Source organism: Molossus molossus, unplaced genomic scaffold, assembly GCF_014108415.1.
Source record: "Molossus molossus isolate mMolMol1 unplaced genomic scaffold, mMolMol1.p scaffold_m16_p_11, whole genome shotgun sequence".
Lineage (NCBI taxonomy): Eukaryota > Metazoa > Chordata > Mammalia > Chiroptera > Molossidae > Molossus > Molossus molossus.
In genome coordinates, this window is record NW_023425346.1 from 63238439 (window position 1) to 63243840 (window position 5402).

General features: G+C 37.7%; 1 pseudogene; it reads left to right on the plus strand.

The window, feature by feature from the left end:
- Window positions 1-4251: 4251 nt before the first annotated feature.
- Window positions 4252-5065, plus strand: LOC118625019 (annotated as a pseudogene).
- Window positions 5066-5402: the final 337 nt, after the last annotated feature.

Consider the following 5402-nt stretch of genomic DNA (forward strand, 5'->3'; position numbering starts at 1 on the left):
ACACTATACCCATGGTAAAAATTGTATTTTTTATTGAGCAATATTCACTTACTCAATTGAGCGTTCATGCTAATGTGGTTATTTCATTCATTTTTCACCACTTGAGAGCACAAGCTGTCATTGTTAGTAACATTGCCTAAGAAGGTGATATGCCTGCTAGGTCACCTGATGGGGAAAAATATCGCTTAAGGAAATTAATTTTTTAATAAACAAATGAGAAAATAATACCGAGATGTATTCAATTATTATTCAAAATGTTTATGTCTCATCAGTTATATACATGTTTTTAATGCCTATGTTAACACTGAATTATTTGGGTTATATAATTATCTTCTATAAGGTCAAGTCTATACTTATTTTTACAATGCCTGTTTGCTGTAGTTGATTGAAATAGCCCCACAAACACGTTGACAATACTGTGATTTTTTTCACTGATTTGAACCTATTCTAACATATTTATTTTTAAATTCTATTTTCTAAATAATTTTGCTAAATTTTGAGTAATTATTTTCCTTTAAGATATATTATGACCTATAAACCCAGATTTTACTGATGCATCAACTTATTCCTTTTATGTATCTTCCAGAAAGCCAATGATGAATAGAATGCTGACCTAAATTTGCTTGTCACATGGCCAGAGAAAGTCAAACTGCAAATTATTTCCATATGGTAGAGGCCAAAAGAATGAATAATTCAGAAAAGATCCTAAAATATAAGCCAGTGATAAATGGTAGTACTAATGTTAGTGATAAAACATTCCCTTAGCCTAGAGTATATAGCTCCATCCAAAAGTATTTTAAAGAATGTAGTCTGCTTATGGGTATATAATATCCTTGAAAGTTCTAATTTTATTCTAAATGCAGAAAAATGGTGGTTAGATTTGTATAACTATGACAATAAATATAATTCCAAATTGTCTATTATCTCCCCAAATAACTTCTGTACTACAAAGTTGCATGTGATGCTTTTACTTGAAAATTATTTTTTATGCCTCAATACAGGCTTACATAAAATAATGCTTGTTTCTGCTCTACCAATAGCCTTACCTAATGGAAGTCTCCTAATACCAGCCTGGCAACAAATGAATCTACCCCCAATTATGAGCACCTATGAATGTACAAAAACATTAATGTACATATGAATCACCTGGGGATCTTGTTAAAATGTAGATAATGAAGCAGGGCCTGAAACTATACATTTTTATCAAGCTTAAAAATGTTTACTACTGGTTCTCAGACCACCCTTGGAGTAGTAAGACGGTGGTAAGACCCTAACAATAAAGAACCCGGAAAGTCATTTTCAATAAACCACTGTGCATTAAAAATAACTGGAAAAGTTTATTGATACTGGGAATTATAAAGTTAATGCCAAGGCAGTTGCAGTCAATTTGACTGTATTCTCAGTACAGTGCATTCCACACAGTCGAGGATAAATAAATACATCATCCAGGAGTAATCCTAGATATGTTAGTGATAAATATTGGAATGAATGCTAGAGAATAGCTTCATCAGGAAAAATTTTAAAGAAGTAGAGTCTACTTCATTGTGTAACATTTCTCAAACCAAAACCAAAGCAAAAATATTCTGCTAAATTTAATTTCAGGGGAAAAGTCTTTGCATGCACTAAGATATCTTTTAATTTTTTAGATAATAAAAACTATATACTTTATATAGTTTTTCTTCTCATAGTTACCCAGAATCTTTACAGATATTTTTTAATGTTATCATAGGTTTCAAATTTTAGAGGTGACGGTTATAATTTAATCTTATTATTACATTTAACTTCTATTTTTGGTATCCCTAATACTTTTTTAATTTTAGTTTTCAATTATAGTTTACATTCAATATTATTTTGTATCAGTTTCAGGTCTACGGTGTAGTGGTTAGACAATCATACACTTTACAAAGTGTTCCCCCTAATATTCCCAGTACCCATCTGGCACCATACATAGTTTTTACAATTTATTATAAACTATATTCCCTATACTATGCTTGACAACCCAGTGACTATTTCGTAACTACCAATTTGTACTCCTTAACCCTTCACCTTTTTCACCCAGGCCCCCAACCACCTTCCCCTCCAGCAACCATCAATATGTTCTCTGTGTCTATAAGTCTGTTTCAATTTCTGTTGTTTATTTATTTTGTTCTTTAGATTCTACATATAAGTGAAATCATATGGTATATGTCTTTCTCTGACTGGCTTATTTCACTTAACATAATACCTTCTAGGTCCATCTATACTCTGAGTTTACATTATGGTTAATCTTATAAGCATCTCCAAGTAGTTTGGAGGTAATCAGGAAAGTTAAAGGAGTAAAGGAAAAATAAACAATAAGACAAAGAAGAAACAAGAATGGAGTAAAGAAAGGAGAGGTAAAGGATTGGAGCAAGAAAGGGAAGAAGGGAAGAAAGAAGAAAAGAAGAAAAAAGGGAGAGAGAGGGAGGAACAAAAGAAGGAAGGAGTTTGTTTTTATATGAGGTATGAGAAATTAGTTTTTGTAAAGGTATGAAAATGACCATTAGTAATCGTGTCACACTACTTAACCTAATTTTCTTTAATTATTTGTTTTATAAAATCAAAAGTGCTTTGGCTAAAATCAATTGTAGATTCAACAATTCTTCTGATTTATGTGTCCAGCAGTTCTTTAAATAACGTTTTTTTATTCAGCAGTGTTTGATTATAATGTTGACGAGAAAAAAGTCAATACTTGACTGTGACCACAGTCTTGTGGAGTTTGCATATTTTCCTCATGTCTGTGTGGGTTTTCTTCTGGAACTCTGGTTTCCTCCAACATCCCAAAGATGTGAACAGGAGATGAACTGGTATGTCGAAACTGCCCCAGACTGCGTTAGTGTAGGTGTGAGTGCCTGAGATGGGAGGGTATACCGTCCAGGGTGGGTTCCAGTCCTGCACCCTGAGCTGCCAGGACAGGCTCTGGCCAATCTGAACTGAAATAAGCAGGCTAAAAAATAATTATCTTGCTTGTTTTATTAATCTTTATTAAATGTATTTATAGTTTGCATTTATTGCAATGTTTAATATTAAATGTGTTTTGGGCCTTTATTTGAAGTTTGCTAAATATTTTTTTGTGACCAGAATATGCTGTAGGAAATTACTTTTATTTCAATTAGACTATGGTAAAATTGTTTTCATTATAGTTGTTTTGCTTAAAGCAGTTTCCAAGAACCTATTCAGGGCTTTAAGTGAGGACCTACTGTATCCTCTTACAAACTATCTTGTATGTACATTCCTTCAAAAGATTGCTTTAGAAAGCAAGTAATTATTCTAGCTTTATTCTGTTTTGGCTAGAAATCTATATATCTACAGCACATTATTGAAGATACTAGCCGCTCAAAGTATTATAAGATAGTAAGAAGCTAGAAAAACTCCAAGACAAGCAGACTAGGGAAAGTAAGACGGGTAGTTAAACAGCGTTTGCAGCCACCTGGTCAATCCTATCCTTCCTAACCAAGGGCACTGAAGAGTAAATGGGTTGCACTTCTGCTCTCCAATCAGAGGGTAAATAGCTTAAATCACGCTACTCAGGGAGACATATAACACGAATCCAATTAGTGCTTTTTGCCAAGGACAGACAAAGTAAGACAATAAATCTCATTTTGGTACATCAGCATAAAGCTGATGAATATTCTATTGATCTTGCCCTAAGACCACTCCTAAATGCCCCACTTTCAAACCCCTGAAAACAAAGGTCCATGGGCACTCTCTCTCCAGGAAACACACCCTTGCCATTCCCTGACCCCTCTGTTCCCCCCATAGGCATATATTCCCTAAACTCCAAGGGACTCCATGAGACTTGCAACCAGGGGAGCAATGGGCAGCAGCAGCGCTTCCCAGGCTAACCCCCTGATCCAGTCTCCAAGGCCCCCTTTCCGCTGACTTTCCAGTGAGCCAAAGCAGCCCGGCCTAGGCTCTCCTGCAGCTTCTTCTATGCTCTTCCTTGTTTCACTGTCCAAGTATATTTTTACTGTGGTCAGTAAATTCTTGCTTGCTTTTCCACACTTTGTCTCATGATTGAAATCTTTTCTTCAAGAAGACAAGTACCAAGGTCTCCTCATTTTGCCAGTAACAAAGGGGATACGCTGAATTTGAAAAGTCAACCCCATTTATAAATTGATTTGAAGAAAGGTAACAGTTAAATGAGATAAAGATTTGTGAGAACATTAACTCAAATGCAGACTTTTGCACTTCTTTTTGAGGAAACGCTAAGTTGTTGATGATGCTGGTGCCATGGGAGGGCCCCGAGGTCCCCAGCCATGGAGGATTTGGCAGCACCTTGAGGGGGCAGGAGCTGAGGTCATCACCGTGAAAGGGTCAGGCCCAAGCTGCGGAGCTGTCAGAGGCAAGGAAAAAGACAAGGAGTGGATTCCTGTCACCTAGCTGGGCCATCTGGTCAAGAACATGAAGATCAAGTCCCTGGAGGAAATCTATCTCTTCCTCCAGCCCATCAAGCAATCTGAGGTCATTGATTTTTTCCTGGGGTCATCCAAGGACCAGGTTTTGAAGATTATGGCTTGCAAAAGCAGGCCATGCTGGCCAGAGAGTCCAGTTCAAGGCATTCGTGGCCACTGGGGACAACAATGAACATGTTGGTCTGGGTGTTAAGTGCTCAAAAGAAGTAGCCACTGCTATCCATGGGGCCATGATGCTGGTCAAGCGCTCGGATGTCCCTGTGTGGAATAAGATCGGCAAGCCCCACACCATCCCTTGCAAGGTGACCAGCTGCTGTGTCTCTGTGCTGATGGCCTCGCCCAGCCCCCAGGGTCACTGGCATTGTCTCAGTCCCTGTGCCCAAGAAGCTGCTGATAATGGCTGGTGTCGACCATTGCTACACATTGGCCAGGGGCTGCACTGCAACCCTGGGCAACTTCGCCAAGGCCTGTTTGATGTAATCTCTAAGACCTACAGCTATCTCATCCCCAATCTCTAGAGAGAGTCTGTGTCTACCAAGTCTCCCTATCAGGAATTCACTGACCATCTTGTAAAGGCCCACATCAGAGATTCTGTGCAGAGGACCCAGGTTCCATCTGTGGCAACCACATGATCTTACACAAGAAAAATAAAGTGAATTGTCTGTTAAAAAAAAATAAAAAAGAAAGAAAGAAAATTTTTATGAGCAGCTGGATAAAGATTTCAAATCATGCTTAAAAGCATAGAGCCCATCCAGTGTGGCTCAGTAGTGAGCATCAACCATACACAAAGAGGTCGCCAGTTTGATTCCCAGTTAGGGCACGTGCCCAGGTTGTGGGATCCCATGCAGGAGGTGGTCAATTGATGTTCTCCCTCATGGAGGTGTCTATCTCTCTGTCCCTCTCTTTTTCTCTCTCTCTAAAATCAATAAAGAAAAAAAAAGTTTTTTTTAAAGCAATAAGAAAAGACAA